The sequence below is a fragment of the Onychomys torridus genome, chromosome 16, assembly GCF_903995425.1.
Source record: "Onychomys torridus chromosome 16, mOncTor1.1, whole genome shotgun sequence".
NCBI lineage: Eukaryota > Metazoa > Chordata > Mammalia > Rodentia > Cricetidae > Onychomys > Onychomys torridus.
In genome coordinates, this window is record NC_050458.1 from 30,764,687 (window position 1) to 30,785,301 (window position 20,615).

General features: G+C 38.1%; 1 long non-coding RNA gene across 1 annotated transcript in view; it reads left to right on the forward strand.

Moving 5' to 3' along the window:
* Window positions 1-20,615, forward strand: part of LOC118597441 — a 161,468-nt gene that overhangs the window by 18,942 nt on the left and 121,911 nt on the right. Inside the window, exons 3-7 of the long non-coding RNA XR_004946815.1 lie at window positions 4,898-5,027; window positions 6,720-6,858; window positions 9,840-10,075; window positions 17,257-17,424; window positions 19,658-19,783. This is a non-coding gene — a long non-coding RNA (uncharacterized LOC118597441). The remainder of the gene's footprint in view (window positions 1-4,897; window positions 5,028-6,719; window positions 6,859-9,839; window positions 10,076-17,256; window positions 17,425-19,657; window positions 19,784-20,615) is intronic.

Below are 20,615 nucleotides of genomic sequence, written 5' to 3' on the forward strand. Positions count from 1 at the left end.
AAAGTCCTTATTCTGCATCCTTATCTACAGAGTAAGAGTGTTCATTCATAATTGTCAGAAAACATGAGAGAGAGAGAGAGAGAGAGAGAGAGAGAGAGAGAGAGAGAGAATACTGTATGCACATCACTTTTGTAAGCTGTTACTGTCATTGTTGTAGACATCATACCATTAACTGTGGTGTGGAAACAAGGTTTCATAGCTCTGCCTATCTATTGATAGAGCCTATATTTTACTGTAGGTGGGCATCAAGAAGTTTTGTATATAATTGGGCTTTTTTTTTCAATTATTTGACAACATAACTGGATGGTAGAGTACTAGGCTGCCCCCACCAACCCCACTCCCTGCTTCTGGTGTGTTAAAATGATGTCTAAGAGGATTTTCAGCACTGTCAGATTTTCTGAAATTATTATAGAAAAATGTGGGTATGCCTGTGTATGAGTATGTATGTGTATGTGTGTTTGTGTGTGTGTGTGTGTGTGTGTGTGTGTGTGTGAAAGAAGAGAAAGAATTTGCATGTGTAGAACTTTGTGCTCTTAACCCAAGTGAACTTCCTCTTCAGATGTATTTGAGGAAGCTCCTCTTATGGAAAAATTCTTGTCAAATTTTAGAAGATGAAGATTTTCTGTCCAGTCAGACAATGGGCCTCTGAGAATCCTTTAACCAAATCCTCTGAGACACATGAAAGGAAAATACTGACAGATTTGGACACCCTGCAAATTAAAGCTGAACTGCCCTAAATCCCATGGTATATGGGATCCATTACTGAGCAAAGCAGATTCTCACTGCCTCAAGTTTACTTAGTCACCAGAAGAGTGCACTAGTCTGTCCACAGTGCAGATGTTACCTCCTGTGAAAGCAGGTAACCTCACTGTATAGATCAGAGTGGGCTTTGCTAGGTGTGGTAAAGCATACAGGCTTCTTTAATAATATTTATTTTATTTTATTTCATTTTATTTTTAGTTAGGATCTTATAATGTAGTCCAAACTGGCCTCAAACTCAAAATCTACTTTCCAAGTACTGGGATTACAGGAGTGCTCTACTGTATTTCTTTTTCTTTCCTCCCTCCCTCCCTCCTTTGCTCTCTCTCTCTCTCTCTCTCTCTCTCATTCTCTCTCTCTCTCTCTCTCTCTCTCTCTCTCTCTCTCTCTCTCTCTCTGTTTCTGTCTCTCTTTTTTCTCTCTTTTCCTCTCTCAGCTCCAGGACAATTTTTACTGGAGTTGAAAAGAAAACCCAGGGCAGGCAATATGTAAATCATGGTAGTTGCCCAAAGGAGGAGAATAGAAAAGAGAAGGGAAAAAAACCATTCAAGTTAAGCTAGCACTGAGGTAGACAAGCAGCCACATGGAAGGAAGCAAAACTTTAGAGAAAAGTGATGCCCCAAATGTTAAGAAAAATATGCTTAGAAAAGAGGTAAAAAGAAGAAAAGGAAAAATTATGCTTGTTTGAGCAATTGAGAAAGGTAGGGAGATGTATAACACTGCACAATACAGCTCTGTAACTTGCTGAACCAGGGGCAGGAATTCTGTAAAGGAAGAGCACATTATTTCATTAAAGGGATAAAAATTATTCCTTCTTTCTCTTTAGCATGGCTTAAGGTCCTTCCTTACAGAGGGGGGTAGTCCCTTATACAGGTGACTGAGGAACCCAATGGAATGTTAGGTCTCTCTCCACTCTGACTAGAACTTTCTCAGAAAAAAATGGCTTTTTCTTTTTAGGTTTTCAAAGATTTAGACTTAGGCGATGGGATAGAATTGGGGAACATATATAATTTGTTTTCATCATGAAAATCTAGAGTTGCAGTTTCAAGTCTGTTCACCAGAGGGGATCCACTTCTGGAAATTTAAGTCCCTACCCTCATGAATAGCCTTCAGACAGGATGCTTTTTTAGAGGGGGTAAGAAACAGGAGCTCCCTTCTGTCTGTAGAACTGCAGAACTATGAAAATTATTGCAATGGTTGCCCTCTGGGTCCCTTCTCTAAGTCTGCCTACCTCCTGATTTTTATCATTCTCCCTTCTGAAGAGGTAATCCTACCTGTCATTTATAAAATTTGAGTATAAAGTAATCTGGCTTCTTGGAGCGCAGTAGGGTCCTTGGGTGTGGCAGTTGTGGAGCTATCTAGGGGACCCTTGAAGTGTGTCTGTAGGTTCATTTGTACAATAATCAGATGTAGGAAAGAAAGGAAACTCTTGACTCGTACCTGGATAGAGACATGGGGGGAGAGTAAAGGCTCTTCAAATTATTCAGTTGTTCCTTTACTTAATCATCATTGTTCAAATGAAATAACAAGCCAAGTGGAATTTCTGAGAAAAGACTATCATGACAAAGTTGAGGATTCTTAATTTACTATATGTGTTAACCACTTGGATGTTTTTAAGATTTTTAAACAAGCTGTACATTAAAGGAGAGATGCATTCGGAGGTTCATGGAACAGTTTGGGAGGAATAATGATAAAAATAATTGAGGTCCTTAGCAAATGACCCTAGGCCTTCTTTGGAATACCCTGAACTCACAGAATACTTAAGATGAGTAGATGTTTTTGAAATTTCTGTGGTTGGAGTTCATTTTCATATTAGAGGGAATATAAATAAACCTTAACTGAGCCTGAGGGGCACTGGGAATTAACAGAGGGTTAGGGAAGATGTATTTATTGTATGTGTTAGCAAACTTTTTTTCCCTTGAAATAGGAGAAAGAGGATGTTTCTGTAGTTAGAGTTTTCCTGCCTGGCCCAGTCAGGACAAATCTCTCTCACCCGCCAGGCCCATAGACACTCTCACCCTTCAGGCCCAAAGATGCTCAGAACCAACCAAGTAAACACACAGAAACTTATATTGCTTACAAACTGTATGGCCATGGCAGGCTTCTTGTTATCTACTTCTTCTATCTTAAATTAACCCATTTCTGTTAGTCTATACTTTGCCACATGGCTTGTGGCTTACCAATGTCTTTACATGTTGCTTCTCATGGCAGCAGCTGGCGGTGTCTCTCTCTCCAGCCTTCTACTTCCCAGAATTCTCTTGTCTCTTGTCCTGCCTATACTTCCTGCCTGGCCACTGGCCAATCAGAATTTTATTTATACAGAGCAATATCCACAGCACTTCTCCTTTTCTTTTTTTTTAACTTTTACATAATAAAATTACATAAAAAACAATTATCAAGCAAGAATTATAGTTACAATATTAAAGAAGATATCCTATCTATCTTGTATTTGTGAGTCTAAGCTTTTATATCTAACTTATCTTTTATCATAACTGAGAAAATTATAACTATCTAGTCTTCAACCACATCAAAGACCTCAGAAGAATATAATATTACCTGAGAACCAGGAGAAGGATGCAAGCAACTTTTGGGATTCTTGTAGGGTAGACAGAGACAGCTGGCAGCCTGGACAGTCACCTAATGTTCCTTTGTAAACTTGGGGCATTTGTCTTCAGCCCACAGGGCTAGAGTCTCTTGGTCACTTTTTTTAGTGTCCTGTAGAATGTCTGTGGCAGTTTCTTCTGTGAAGCAGGAAACTGAAGGACCATTTTGTCAAGCAAAGTTTAGTGGTCACCTTTCTATTTAAAAAAAGAAAAAAGAAAAGGAGAAGTGCTGTGGATATCGCTCTGTATAAGTAAAGTTCTGATTGGCCAGTGGCCAGGCAGGAAGTATAGGCGGGACAAGAGACAAGAGAATTCTGGGAAATAGAAGGCTGGAGAGAGACACTGCCAGCTGCTGCCATGAGAAGCAACATGTAAAGACACTGGTAAGCCACAAGCCATGTGGCAAAGTATAGACTAACAGAAATGGGTTAATTTAAGATAGAAGAAGTAGATAACAAGAAGCCTGCCATGGCCATACAGTTTGTAAGCAATATAAGTTTCTGTGTGTTTACTTGGTCGGTTCTGAGCATCTATGGGCCTGGCAGGTGAGAGAGATTTGTCCTGACTGGGCCAGGCAGAAAAACTCTTAACTACATGTTTCTTCCATTCAAATAAATATTTAACCACTCATTGATGGGATTTATAATGAATTACAACTTTAATTTGATAATTATGCAATCAAACAAATACTAGTGACTGCATTAGGCAGGACTCTTTATTACCTGCTGAGAGCTATGGAATGAGAATCAGCTTTATTCCTGTTCATCTGCCTATGGGCTGTTACTTGGATAAAATTGCAACCTTGTTGTTATTTTCAGTCTACATATAGAGTGCTCTTTTGACTCATGTACACTTTTAAAGTTAAAGCTCAGATTTGTCAGTTTTAGTTAAAATCTCTGCCCTGCTTAGACAAGTTCTCAGAGGCTAGAGGTACATTCTATTTTACAGCAGACAAGGTTGCTGTAGATGGACCTGATTACCAGACAGGCAGAAGGATGTTACCTGTTATCTCAGCACTAAGGCCTGAGGCAGGAGGAACTCAGGTTCAAGGGCATTGTGATTATGACACCCTGTTCCCCATGTGCTTATCCGGGGTTATATATCTCTTATGTACACATACTCTTTGCTTTTCTCTGTAGTGTACATAAGAAAGTCTTCTAAGTCAGACGTTTATAGTCCACAGTTAAAAAAGTTATTCTTTGAGGATTTCATACATGCATGTAATAAAATATGATCATATCTGCTCCCATTTCTCCCTCCATCTCTGCCCCCAACTTCATACGTTCCTCATTTTTAAAATAAAAGAACCCATTAGGTTCAACTAGTGCTGCTCATATGTGTGTGGTTGCAGGGCCACCCACTGGAGCATGGAGCATGGGAAGCTACCAGTGGCCACATGCCCTGAAAAGAATGGTTCTCCTCCCAACAGTTATCATCTATTAATGTCTCCTCAGTTTGGGCTAGGGCTTTGGGCTCCTCCCCTTCCATGCTGGAGTTTGGGCTAACTTGATTTTTTTTTTTTTTTTTTTTTTCAGGTAACCACAGCCATTGTGAGTTAATGAGTGCAATATCCATTTCCTGTCCAGAAGACAGAATTTCGCAACACTCCTACCTATCTTGGCTTTTCCTTTCTATTTGCTCTTCTTTGAAGTTCCTTGAACCTTGGTGAGGAGTGCAGAATGATGTGCTATCTAGGGTGAACACTCATAGTCTTTTAGTCTTAGCACTCTGACCAGTTATGAACCTCTGCACTGACTGCTGCTTGCTCTGTAGAGGTACTTCTCTGACCACGGCTGAGAGCAGTCTAGGTCTATGGAAATAAGCATCACTATTTAGAAAGCTGTTTGACACCAAGAACATGTAGCAAAATGACACAGTAGATTCCACACTAGGGCCTGTGATCTCCAGAGGCATAAGCTTTGGGCTAGTACAGGGATGAATTTATAGAAGCAGGCAGGAATTCCCATCTATGGAACAGAGCTCAAATCCTCCAGTCCATATTGTGAATGAGGAGATTACTGAGTCATCTGTGTTATCCATCAGGGCTTTATGGAGAGAGTAGGATCCCCAGGCCACTGGCTTGATGACTCCTAGGTATCTTGGCAAAGGATGGAACCTGGTGGTTGAGGTCAAATAACGCAACTCAGGCTCTAGTCAGAATCAAGCACATCTGGCTCTTGAGTTCTACTGTGAAATGTGAACTAGGCACAGTCATGGAACTCTGTCCTGCCTTTACTGGACCAGACTCAAGCAGATGAAAAATATAAGTGACTGTTCTAGGAACCCTCTGAGTGATGGAGAACAGGGTGGCTGCTCCTGTGTGGTCTGGAAGGTATACCCCAGGGGCAGCCTGGAGCTCGATGGTGAGAAGTATTTGCCATTTCTGTGGTATTTGCAGTTAATGAGCTCTGAACTAACTGCAGAGGTTAATCATCTTAATAATCCTTGTATATCCAGAGGAGCACTTCCTGGTGGTCTTGAATCACTGTGTATGAAATCACCTGGTGGCATCTGCAGACCATTCACACCATCACAAGGAAAGTGTTCATTTCTTTACTACTTTCTCCAGTGGAGGAGAGAGAGCTGGATCTTCTCTAAGTTTCATTGCAGATGTTGCATTTTTTATTTTAACTTTTTAGGATCACCTACCCATAGAAAGACAATTTTTAATTGTTGCTATTCCAAGGACTTATAAAAATTTAATTAAAAATTATCAATCAGGAATTGTGTGTGGCCAATTCAAGCATAAAATTCACCATCAAGGAAAAGTTTTTATCAGAAGCAAGTTCAAGTAGCCTATTAGAATTCTTAATGGGATTTTGTTTAGATGTTTCCCATGGGTTTAACATTTAATGTTTTCCACAGTAAAATTCATCTTTTCTCATAATTAAGTTTTACAAAGACAATTTAGTGAGCTTTTCTCTACTAATAATGTTACTAAAGCAACTACTATATCTTTTTTCCTACCACAATAAAAACATTTTTTACACAATACTATACAATGCCAAATAATTTCTTTATCATTTTCTATTGTGGGGATAATAAGGACCCTTGTAATAGGTTATTCGCTGGTTATTTTAACAGAAAAGCCTTATCGACTTACACAACAATCTGGCGAGTAAAGAGGGTTGCTGTCTTTCTCTGTAAAGAGGGAAAGAGAGAACCACAAGGTGGAGTTTTTTCAGCCTTCATGAAAAATATAAAGAACCCATCTCTTGCTTTCTGTACTTGTACTTTACCCAATAGCCACAATTACTCAGAAAGAGCAATAATTCTCCTTTTATCCAAATGAGAAAAACTCAGATGATATTAGCTACTATAAACATATCACTTATATTAGTTTTCTCCTTGTTTAAGACAAAATACTTTTAAAAATAATTCGAGAAAGGAAGAATTTATTTTGGCTCACAGTTAAAGAATGTGCAAGGTATGGCATTGAGAATGGGAAGCAGCTGGTCACACGATATCCACAGTTGGGAAGCAGAGAAATATGAAGGTGGGTACCCAGTTCCTTTCCCCCTTTGCCTGTATTACTCAGCCCAAGATCCCAATTCCTGTACAGTCGGGGTGGGTTTTTCTCTCTCTCTTTGTAAAATCTTTGTAAATACCCTCACAGACATGACAAAAGGTGTGTCTCCAAGTTGACAATGAAGATTAACTGTTACAAAGACCACACTTATTAGTTGTTGAGTTATATAATCCTGGAAACCCAAGTAAGCAAGTACATAATATATTACTAAGATTGTAGGAGAGGGAATGGGAAAATTATTTTTACATGGGTGGGGACATTTGACTGGTAGGAACAGCACTTCACTAAGTCCAAAGAAAGAACAAAAAGTATGTGACCTGAGAAAGCATGAACTGATATATTATTGAGAAAAATCAAGGAAGCATATGCATCATCCATAATTTTCAGGTCATATGAGTCTTGGGAAAAAAGAGCTACTGCAATAGCCAATTATAATCCTAGTCTACTTTTAATATTGAAAGATGGCTTTCTTGGAGGCTCCATTTTAAACAATCAGAGAATAGATCTCATTGATACATTTGTTAGTTAAATGTTTATTGAGATCACAGTAAAAAAAAAAAAAACATAGACCTTATTCCTAGGCTTTTAGTTACATAAACAATGGAGAGAAAGTAATTCTTGAGCTTTTCTAAGATGTTTTTAAGGCAGGATAGAGGGAAGCAGATGTTCAGAGAGGTCATGTGGAGACTGCAGTAGAGTAGTTAAGAGACCTCTCGTTTGCGTGTGAGGTGGCACCTAAGGAATGAGGTGCGGTTTTTCTAGAAGATCAAGTATGTCAAAGACTGAGAAAGTGGGTTGTTTCTTTGGTCAGAAGGAAGAGCAGACACACATCACAGAACTGAAGACCATGGTGCATTTGGGGAAACTACAAGAGTTTGTTTAGAAATGAAGCTGGGAGGGTGCTAGGCTTCCTTTCAGACAGAAAGAAGGATTTACTTGTCATAGTGACCTGCTGACCTTACTTCTGAGAAATGTGTCCAGGAAGGCCCAGGGATGCAATCAGAATAAAATGAAGATCATAGTTGTGGAGTCCTGGCAGAGATGAATTTCTTCACGTTCTCTCTGCTTCATTTTGTATAAGGAGTTCAGGCTCTTCAGGCTGATTCAGAAATACATAGAATGAGAGAGTTGATCCAGTCATAAAACGGAGTGTTTTTAGATTAGGGAGAGAGACTGCTTGTCCCTAGAAAATCAGTCAAGTGGCAAATCTAGCACAGTGGGTACTTGAATCAGCCAAAGCAGATCTGGTTTCAATGCCCCTTTGCTCTGTAGAGAAGTATCTAGAGCAATAATCATGAAACAGAATAGCATGTTCTGTGGGTGAACTGAAATGTGAACTCGCCAAATAAAAATATTCCACTTTACAGTCCACAGTGTTTATTGTTTGAAACTCTGAACAAAAATAGTCATGTACACTGCCGCAGGGATATCTATCAGAAAGAACACCCTCAAAAAGGAATGATTCTCCCTCTCCACTGTGGTTATCAGCTGCCAATAGATGCCCAGTGAGGGATGGGACCTGGACAGCACCTCCTCTGTGTTGCTTGGCTTGATCTTGTGCTGGTCTTGTAAGGTAACCACAGCTGCTTTTAGTTCTTGAGAACAGTGGTAGGTGATGTTCTGTAGACAGCATTTCACAACCTTCATTCCCTTCTTCCGGCTCTTATACTCTTTTTTGCATCCTTTTTCTTGATGTTCCTTGAACTTTGGTGGTAGGTTGGTGTTGATGATAATGATGTCTCATTTAGGATATCTATGCACGTTGGACTTGTTGGGTTATAAAAAGGAGGGCATGAAGTTGGGAGGGATCCATGTTGAGGAAGTAAAAGAAGGGAAATGGAGGGTGGGTATGATCATATTTCATTAAATATGTGTATGAAGTCCTCAAGAGTAAAGGAAAATTATAATAAAAATAAATAATTCAACTAAATAAAAATAAATACTCATACTTCCTGGTCACCTAGGGTGTCATATTGAAGTAACTCCAATGCTACCCTTGCCAGAAATGTGAATCATTGTTTTTTTGAATTTTTTTATCCAGTGGTTGAATGTAGGACTATGTACTACCACATATGGTGGGGGGAAAAAAAAACAACAAAAAACAAAAACCTCCAGATGCATCCAAGGTAAGTTTGAATGGTTCCCAGTGATTATAAACTTATTGTCAGAATCGCTGTGTGCAGCTGGATCTACCTACATCAGGCATCTGTTTTAGAACTGAGATATCTCCAAATTAATTTTTATTTTATTAATAGACAAAAGGAATGCACAAATTTGAAGCCCATGTACATGTTCATAAAATCCAATGGTTGAGAACTTGAAGCACTCAATTTAGGGAATGATGCATTAGTTCATTGACATAATTTACAATTGTCGGTGTATGTTGACAATAAACACAGGCTGACATTTGGCCAGGTGTGTTATTGTTTTGAAATTCTCAATGACAATGTGCTTCCCTACAGCACATAACAAGGGACACCAATAATGTTCCAGCATTGCTCACCAGTACTGCCCCAGGTGTCACAAGATTTGAAAATGTTTTCTTTGAAAAATTTGTTGGCATGTACAACCCAGTATGATCATATATATGCTTCATTTCCCTCTGTAACTTCCTCCTTATATTTCTCCACACTTCCCCTCAAAAATCCATATTTTTAAAATATAATTCAATTACTATAGCATGGGAAACCAATCAGTGACTACACCCTAAAAATCAAATGATTCTTCTTTTTCTGTGATTATCCACTGCCAATAGCTCCTCAGCCAGGGGTGGGGCCTACAGATCATCTGCCTTATCTATGCCAGAGTTTTAGCTGGTTTGAACTTGTGCATGCTACCATGACTGCTGCCAATTCCTGAGTGCGACAGAATGTCACGTCCAGAAAACAGCACCTCATAGCAGTCCTCTCTTCTATCAGCTCTCTCATTCTTTCTGCCTCCCCTTCCAGGCTTTTCTCTGCACCTTGGTGGTGGCTCTGTTTAGATGTTCTGTTTAAGGCCGAGCACCCAGTCTCTCATTTTCAGCACCTGATGAGTTATGCATCTCGGCAATGACTGCCTTCCACCGCAAAAAGATACTTCTCTGATCAAGGTTGAGAGCAGCCCAGGTTGATGGGCAGAAACACAAATACTTAGAAGGCAATTTGCCACAGAATCTTCGTGAATGAATTCACGAGCTAAACAAGTAAGTTCAAATCACATCTTTTAGCTTTCATAACTATTCCACCTTTGGCAAGTTCTTTGCTTCTACAATTTATACTCAATAAATATAGTTATAATAGTAACTTCATCATAAGATTATAGTGGAGGCTGAATTAGTTGGTATGTATGGTGTTCAAGTGAATTCTTGTAGAATAATTCATCAGCTTTTCAATAATCATGTTTAAGAGGATGAAATAGAACACAATGAGAGAATGAAGTATAGCAGATAAATGGGTTAGAGTTCAGGCTTATCCTATGTTAGTGTAGTCTTTTTCTGGTCTCTAGATAATGGATAATTTTCGTTATATAGACAAGTGGAATGACTGTTTTTAACAGGACCAGATGACTCAGAACCTGGAAGTCCGAAAACAGTATCTTAGTGAAATTATTTTGTGCAATGGTTATACTATTAAAATATGACCCACAACATTCTCTATTCTTCTTATTGATTATGAGCTATAAATGGAAGTCACATATGTAATTTTAATTTATAGGAAGCCATATTTTAAAATGAAAATGACTTATGTGAAATAAATTTTAATAATATATTAGCACAGAATAGTAAAAAAGTATTAACACTATAATTAATATAAAATTTGTAATTTAAATCATGCCTAGTGGGGCAGGTTTGAAATACTAGCTACTCTGAAGGGCGAAACAGGAGATGTACAAATTTAAAATAGACCTAGGAAACTTATTAAGAACACTTCTTAGAATAAAAAAATGAATAAAAGGGACAAGACATAGAGCTCAGTGGTAAAGGGCTTGCCTACTGTGCTCAAGGCTTTGGCTCAGTCCTCAGTAACACACACACACACACACACACACACACACACACACACACACACAGAGGTAGAGTCATAATTAGATATGACTTTCTATGGCATTTATTGCATATTGTACTCTGGGGTCAGTCTCAAACAACCATGTCACAATTGCTCACCAGGCATAGGCAGCTATTGGCCACTGTTCTAGATAGTACAGGTAGAGATCAATGCTCCCAAAGGTGGCATCTACTGAAAATGTAAAGCAACCGCAACATTCTTTTGTGGTGCCATGTGCTGCATTTATATCATTTTCTGTTGAGTGAACATCCTGAGACAGTCAGGATGTCAGAGAGATGTCATGAACCTTGATATTTGCTATAACATAGGTGTATGCCAATCCAATAATGTCACAGTGTTATTTTAAATGTACACTTTTGAGTTTTGTGCTGAGGAAAAAATGGAAATATACTATTTTCTGCCCCCACCCTGGCAAATAGATATGTTTTTTGGGTTGCATTTTAAGATGAACAACTATCTCAGTTCATCATACCATTTTTTCTGTCACATCGACCATTATACAGTAATAATTTTGTTTAGCAACACTGTTGGTTTCTTTATGAGTCTTGGCTCTTGTTTTATTGTCTTAATTATTTTTTATAATGACTTCTGTCAGTTATATTTTACTGTCTACTAAAAATTTGAGGAGGATAAATAATACATGAAGGAATGAGAGAACAAAACATTCTAAAAGGCACTCCTGCTTCTCACTTCTGGTAAAACATTGGACTGCATAAAACACAAGCAGATGTGATACATGACTTACTTGAATTCTTATAAGAGTAATTAAACCTCAAACTGTAGATTCAGAGATTGTCAGAGACTGGCCAGCCTGAGGCATGACCAGTCTGAATTTCATGGTTGGTGGAGCCTCAGAGAAGTTGATTGACTTTCTTGATATGGTTGATGGAAGTTATTCTGCAGAACAGCTTTCCTCTCAGCATATGAACTACATTTACCTCCATTTCAGTACAATTCTCACAAGCTAATCTTCAAGGAGTTGGCTCACTTTAAAGGGTGGCAAGAAAAATAGGGTAATTTAACCTTGACCTTTGCTGGAGTATGAGGAGGAAGTAGCACATTTGATGAGTAAACTTTGCTGGATCAGAATGATTTACTCTGTGAAGCAGTCTAGATTTTCGGTTCTTGATAATAGAGTCATTAATTTTTCGAGATAGCACTCCCTTGGAAGTTTAGACCACGAATGTTGGATTTTATCAAGTATGCTTGATAAAATCACTACCGTACTAATTGTTGAAATGAGTTAATAAAATCTGGCATTGGTTTTGTAGAGTATGCAGACTTTCACATCCACTAGAGGGAAATTGGCTGTAAACTTTTAAAGAGCATTTTGATAACATAAATCAAAAGCTTTCAAAATGTACGTAGCCATTGGACCAAAGCTATAGTCTCTAGCTGATTCTTCCTGGTCAGCTTAGGTGCTCTGTGTATTTACATTGCATGATGTGCTTCCCGTGGTACTGGAAGGTGAACACCAGGATAAAATCAAATCTCCTGCATACTATGTGAGTGTTTTAACACTCACCTACTTCTCTAGCCCCATCCCCATGTCTGATCCTTCTCAAGACCAGGGATCAGATGCTACCCATTTTATACAATTAAGGACCTGAGAGCTGAGCAAATTTGAACAACTAGATTGTATCTGTACAACCAATAAACAGAGGAGTGTTGTTTTTTAATGATCTGTCTTCAAATCCAGAAATGTGAACATTATGGTGAATGTTCTACAATATTTTATACATATTTCATGTTAAGGGAGAAATGAGATAATTATATCACAATTTCAAAAATAGTAAAAAAAAATGAATTTAATTAAAATGCAGAATACCCAGTTAAGTTTGAATTTAGTATAAATGAAGAGTAATTTTCACTTCATGTTTCCAAAGATTGCAAGGAATTCTATGCAGTACAAGATGAATATCCATCTTTAAATCTTATTTGTTTATCTAAAATTGAAACTTAGTGAGATGCCTAATATTTTTATTTGCTAATTGCTGTGAGCATCAGAGTCCCAGGCCTTAAGATATCTCAGAAGAATAGCAAGAACAGTATGTGGGGGGATTCTGCTCAGCCACAATCTTGATCTAGCAGAAGACAACAACAGTTACCAAAGGTTGTAGCAGACACACTTTGTAGACCACTCACCCAAGTCAGAACCTTCATCTAGGGCAGGTGTTCTCAACCTTCCTAATGTTGCAACCCTTTTATATGAGTCTTCATGTTGTTGTGACCCCCAACCATAAAATTATTTTCATTTATACTTCATTATTGCAATTTTGATACTGTTGTGGAATCATAATATAAATATCTACATTTTCCAATGGTCTTAGGTGACCCTTGTGATAGGGTCATTTGACTCCCAAAGAATGGTCTAGAGAGAGTGCAAGAATATTTTATGTTGTATAACCATGCAAAAATCAATTCCATTCTCTCTAAGGGGGATATTTGAATTGCTGAAGAGTTATGAGGGGATAAACAGTGTCATATACCTAATAATTAGAGAAAACATGCTCATGGTGGTTAATAGATAGACACAATCCCACAGGTCGTAGTGAATTCATATACTGGGCAAATAATTCAAAGAGAGAGTTGGATAATAAAGAAAAATATAATGTCAATCAATGTCATTACTGAAATTGCTAAAGAAATGAACAGACATAATATAGATAGATGGATCTTACCTGGTTTCCTAGAAACACATCTGATAACATGTGCTGGAGTTTGTATGAAAACACATTGTAAGGATGTGAGGAAAGGTAGGATTCAACAGATGGGGAAGTTCACTCAGTAAATACAGAGAACTCAGTCTACAGTGTGCAAGCACTATAGACAGGATGATTCTTCAGGGTTGTCCCAATCTGAAGCAAGAAGCCCAAGTTGTCTGCACAGACTAGTTATGGGATATAGGCTGCCTATGAAGATATGTAGTCTTTGTCATAGTATATCTGTCCAGCTGAAGGCAATTTCTAGAGAGCAAGCAAGGTGGCGCAATCTGCTTCCACTGTGAAGTACCCCCAGTAGCTGGGAAGAGGAATACATTAGTATTGAAGGAGACTTATATTGTTCAATACAGCATGCTCTATAATTTATTCCTGTCTTTGCTCAGATTCACTTGCTTTCCATTCAAAATTTCCCCCCACTGGGATCAACTTCTCAGGATCCTAGATGGTATCATCTTGGAGGAAATATAAGGAAAGATTAGAACAATGAATGCTATCCCTTTCCTTTGTAGCTGAGCTTGGAGTGTGAATGTTGGAGATCACAAGGCCAGAGCTCTTGGCCACTATGACTTGGATCACAAATTGAATATTTGACCACTTTCTGTCAAGATTAGGCAAAGAGTGATACCTAGCTGTGTATCATATTAATTTTTATTTGTACTCATATGAAATGGAAGAGAATCTTTTGTGAACATCAGGGCCATTACCAACTCATCCAGATGATCCATTGGTCATTTCCAACAGCACAGTGAATCTTTTGTATGTTGGCATTCTAGCAAAATGGGTCTGAAGTACCCATTTGATAGCCACAGACTGAGGTTCTGGAGGATGTTACTCTGTCTCCTATCTGGGCATTTGGTGGTGTGGACAGCCTGGAAAAAGGAAGGTGACTACATGCAGGATTAGCACCCCCATGTGTGGACACTTCTCAGCCACACTTGTACTGTACCTGAATCATCAAACATAGGTTTGGAGGGAAGCTCATGATATTTGCTACTATGCATTTATATCAAGAACGTGACTAGTGACTGAAGAGTGTAAAAGTCAATTCCAAATCATTAACTTATCTTGCAAGATAAGTCAAATGTCTCTGGGCTTCAGTCAAAGTAGTTTACAACCCTAGCACCATAGAAAATTTAGTGAAGAAACTGTTGAGTAGGTTGTGTTTATAGAGTTAGGAATATATTTGCAACTAAAACTAGGATATATATATATATACTATTGTTAAAGAAATAGAGACAATTACTTTGAGAGAAAGAGCAAAGGGGGATACATAGGGAAGGTTGGAAGGAGGAAAGGTAAGAGGAGAAATGATGTAAATATATATATAATTTAAGTATACCATTTCTCCTCACCCATTTTTCTTCCCAAAACGTCTGATATGCCCCTCCCTACTCTCCTTCAAATTTATGGCTTCTCTTTTTCACTAATTGTTTTTGCATGGATATATATTTATATAGACATACTCCTAAATATAACCTGCTTAGTCCATATGATCTTACTTATATGTATCTTTTCAGGACTCACCATTTGGCACTGGAAAACCAATTGGTGTAACCCTCCCCAGGGAAGACTACTTCTTCCACTCCCAGCTTTTCTCAGTTGCTGGTAGTTCTTTGCGTAGGGTTGAGTCCTCTTAGGCTTTTTCCATCCACTTTGGTACATCCATTAGCATTGTGCTTGTTCAGTTCACATTTGAGTGTTCAAGTTGATGAGACTGTGTGGGTGTTGTTAGTTATTATGGCGCTCTTACCCACAAGGAACACGTCCCGAACATGACAAGACCACAGAAGAGTTTTTATTAAAGAGGACAGAAATGTGACAGGCCTGTGTGAAGCACACATGTGAGTGAGGAGAGGAGAGAAGAGGGGAGAGGAGAGAGGAGAGAGAGACCTGTGCAAAATGGCGCCGGCTTTTTAAAGAGTGAGCCACACATGCGTACAGGAACACATGTGGCTATTCCACGCATGTGTGTAGATTACATGGCCTGCGTGCTTTATGCAACCATGTAAAGCCATGGAGTCCTAGCCACGCCAAGATGTTCTGACCTGGAAATGGCTATTTTGAACCAGAAATAACTAGGTGGTCTGCCGGGAAAGCCCAACCATGTGGACATGTTGTGATTTCCTATCAGGTGTAGTTTCTGATATTACTGGGTGACAAAATCACATAGCAAACTCTCATCCATTGGCTCTTGCCATCTTTTTGCCCCCTCTTCTGTGATATTCCCTGACCTTTCAATGCAGAAGTGCTTTGTAGATGTATCTATTGGAACTGGGTTTGCCAATTCTGCAGTTTGATTGGTTTCAGTTTTCTATAATGGTCCTTGTCTAGAAATGGAAGAAGGGAAATGATGTAATCATATTTTAATTTTTTAAAAGTAAAAATATTTTAAAACTAAAAATAAATCTTATGGGAAAAACTGTGGTCAATAGACAGTGGGTGACAGAGACAGGCAATTTAGAGGGAGGCTGTAGCATGAGAATTTATGTATGTATAGAATGCTCAGTGAAAATAAAGTCAGACAGGTCCAGCTAAGCAGTGTGGCTCTTCTATTGCACAACTTGTTGGTCCTCTCACACTACTATATGCTACTGTGCTTCTTTACTGAATGAAATCATTTAGAGATCTGTGTGTAGAATACACATTTTAATATTTGGACCACTCTGGCACAAAACATGCATCTATTGTCTACTTCTCTTGTGTTACCAGATAACCTTTGAGGCAAACACTTTGAAATAATCCATACCTAGGAAATTACAACAGACAGGAAGAAGAACAAAATCTGAGCAAGGCTCCCTAAGATACCAGTTTCATTTGATCTTTAATGTGTTTGATATGAAAAGAGTAGAGGAATAGACACTGGATCTCAGACCAGAGGTCTGTAAACATGCAGACCGCAGTGAGATTGTGATAAGATTAGGGTTTCTGCTGGTATAATGGCTAGGTATAGTACTAGGCCTTGTGGGTAAAGTCATTTACAGAGTGGAGAAAAGAATGAAAAATCTGTGCTGGGGTTTTATCAGAATTTAAGTTCACTAGGATATAATATTATGAATTTCATAAATGTTAATTTAAAACTAGATAATAGAACCAATAATCATCTTTTATACTTTAAAACAAAACAACATTTAGAAAAAGAAGACCCAGAACCAACCTACCATTTTACTTTACCTAATTGTTTTCACCTTATGCAAAAGTAGTCATTTATTTATTTTTTTCTATTTAAAGGGGAGAGAGAATAACAAACATAAACAGGAGGAGCATTGTTTCCTGTGTGGCACAGATGGAGGGAGCTGAACCATCCAATCCCATGTTCATTACTCTTTTCCTTGTTTTTTTCATTTCAAGTCCATTGTGACTACCCTCTGTGTTCATTTATTTTTATAAAGAATTTAAGAAATGAATATTTTCTCACTGTGCTATGTGGTCTTTGTTTCCTCTCCAAAGGCACAAGTTGAAAGCCCCAGAGTGGTAGGTAGTATTTGGAGGGGGACTCTCTGGGAGATGATAAGATATGAGTGTGCAGCCCTGAAGGGGGAGGGATTAGTGCCCTTATAAAGCAGTTCTCAAGAAGCTTAATTCTCTTTTATTGTCAGAACCAGAAAATGGACCTACAAAGACATTGAACCTGTCTTGACCTCAAAGTTCTCAACTTTTAGAACTGTGAATAAAGAAATGTTTCCTGTTTCAGCCTTCTGGCTGGAGCCAATGAAGACGCAGCCACTAGAGTTTTGTAATGTTCAACTGGGTAGAGCAGTTGACAGGTGAGTTAATAAGTGTGTAAACTAAATGACCAAAACAAAGAGACCTCTGAAGATCATGTTCCCAAGTGGTTACCTTCCACCCAACAGCCATGGACTGAGTTCCACACAAATACTTTTTGAGGCCCTGTATTGTGTTCTGAGAGCCACTGTTATGAAATTTTTATTTCTCAGACAAACAACTCTTAAGTTGTTTTCAAAGCTACTTTCACAACTATTCTTTGCATTTTAAGTAATGAAATTAATCTAATTTAATTGCTCTTCTTAATGGCAAGCCTATTGCATGTCTACATTGATTTTTCTCATTTCCATATTATTCTCAATCTCATTTCAGCCTGCTTCCCTTGTCATTGCTATTATTTATTTTGATGGTTGTAACATTTTATTTATTTTTACTGAAGTTGTCAATTTTTAATTGTATAAGTGTACGGGACAAAAATGATATTATGATTTATGAATTTAATGTATAATAAAGAAAGAAGTTAGTTAACATATCTGTCACCTCAAATGTGGGATATATTTTGCTATGAAGTCATTTAGAATTTATTGTCTTAGCAAGTCTCAAATGTATTCTATTATTAATTATATTAAGCATATTGGAACACAAAGTGACATTATTATTTATAAATACATTGTGGGACAATGAAAACAAGCTAGTTAACATAGCTGTCAGTTACTTCAAATAATAAACATGTTTTGTCATGAGAATATTTAAAATTTACTCTCTGCAAGTTTGAAATGTGAATACTCTATTAAATGCTATTCTATGTGTTGTTGAATAGAAATATAGACAAAACAAAACATATTCTTCCTGACTGAGGTCTTATACCCTCCTGCCATCATCTCCCTGATTTTGAATAATAGTATTAAATATGTTCAAATAGAAAATTCTAGGGAAGTGGTTGTTGGGAGAGGCATCTTATTATAGATGCATATTCCTATATCTTTGGACCCCAAATTTATTCCTAATGTTTTCTATGTGTTAGGAAATGTTAAGCAAATTGAACCAGAGTTCTCCTGTGAGTTCATAGTATGGATGGAGGGATAAGAAGACATGGTACATCAGACATCCACAAGATCTGTAGTTAAAGTGAGATCCACATTGAGACTGTCTAGGGAAGTCATGAAATATACTACAGAGGAAGTGATATCTGAGCAGGAGCTTGAAGTTTAGACAGGAACTCTCATGATAGAGAAGAGGATGAGGAAAAACACTCTTGTGTATGTGAGCATTAGCTGATGACTCTAATTTGGTTAGAGTTGGTAATGTTCACATCCCCTAGGGTAAAGGAAAATTTAGTACACATTAGTTTATCAGAAATGAAAAGGACTGACTTTGGCAAAATATGATGAGAAAGAGAGAGAGAGAGAGAGAGAGAGAGAGAGAGAGAGAGAGAGAGAGAAATGAAGGGAGGAAGAGAAAAAAGAAATAATATTCAGCATAAAATATAAACTTTAAGATGATTCCAGGCAGGAGACAAACAAAAGTGCTTCTAAGCATAGTCTGACTAGGAGTCCAGGCTGTGTCATAGCTGTCTTTTCTGTGTAGATGTCCCTGTGATGTTGAGACACAAAGAATTCAAACTACACTCATATCCTTTGTCAGACTAAGAGTTTTAAGTACTGTTAAAGTAACTCAATAAATCTTATACAGCATTAGTGGCAGGAAAATGATTTTAAAATATATTTTCTGTTTAAAAGTAGAGCCCTTAAAAAGCTTAGAGCTTTTGACTTTATATTTAAGAAAGAATGAAGATTCCTCGTGGTTGCAAATCCTGGTTTTGCTCTGTTATTTGAGATACTGCTTCTGAAACACATAAAGGATCTCTTGACCTTCATTGGTAGACCTTTGTTGGCTCCAGGCAGGTACACAATCTCTATCGGGTATGCTTTGGGCACACAAATAGTTACAATTTCAGAACCAGACTCCCTGTATATATCTCAACCCTGACAGCCACATGAATGCACCCTATGCAACCTTGAGAAGAAAACACTATGTTTCTGTGGGCAACAGCACTGGTGGTGGAGGGTGGAGGGTGAAGGGTGGAGGGTGGAGGGTGGAGGGTGGAGGGTGGAGGGTGGAGGGTGGAGGGTGGAGGGCAAAACAATGTTAGGATGCTTCCAACTAGTAGATCTTCATTAGGCCATCAACAGATCAAAGCTACTTCCTGGAGTCCACCCTGTAGATATTTCTTCAACGCTGACACCAGTAATCACATATACTTTTCCTTTTCAGGATGAAGTTGCTTTATTGCTATCCATGATTGCATGGATGACAATACATTGTTGTGGTAACTTTGGATAATAAATACTGTACAGAAAGCCAGAAAGGATTCAAACATTCTGTGTCTTCTGGAGCCAGGTTAGTGGAATCTTTGCCTTGCCATACATTAGCTGTGTGCTCTTGGGCAAGCAAACATATTCTGTTCTTGTGCCCATGTTTCTTTGTTTGTCAAAAGGAAATAAATAAAATGGATGTCTCATTGGATCAATAAGTGGGTTGGTGAAATTCTGCATTCAAAATTGCACCATTAAGAATGTTGACTATTACTATTATTGTGATACTATTCTTCCCCTGAAGTATGCACCAAAATGATCTTATATATAAATAAATCATATTAACCATGATTGGATCCATTTCCAAGTCAATGCATTTGAATAATTGTCATCTTAAATCACCATCAGTAGTAAGAGCAACACAAGTTAATCTTCATTCATAAAGAGCTTATAGCAGAAAGTTTGTGTGAGGGTTTGTTAAAAAAAGAGAGAGAGGTGGATGCTGAGCAAGGGGTGTTATCAGTTTCACTTCATTACTGTCTCTTTTAGATATAGAAACAGAGGCATCTTTCATGATGAACATTGTTTCCCTCCATCACATGGGGAAATGGGATGCAGGACAAAAATCTCTACTGAAGAGCAAGAAATTCGGGATAGCCCCAAATAAGCTTCTGCTTTCTATAGTTCAGTCTCACTAAAGCCAGGACAGAATTCCCTCAGATTTTATTATTTTTTGGGAGGAGAGGGATTTATTGGAAAAGGCTACTGTTCACTGGTCTAGTTAAAGCAGTTGACATGGATCTTGAGACACTGACAGTCATCCATCTTTGTGACACTCACACATTCACATCTCTAGCTGAGTGATCTCCTTTTAACTCTAAACTGTTATGTTCATATTTTCCACTACCTATATCCAT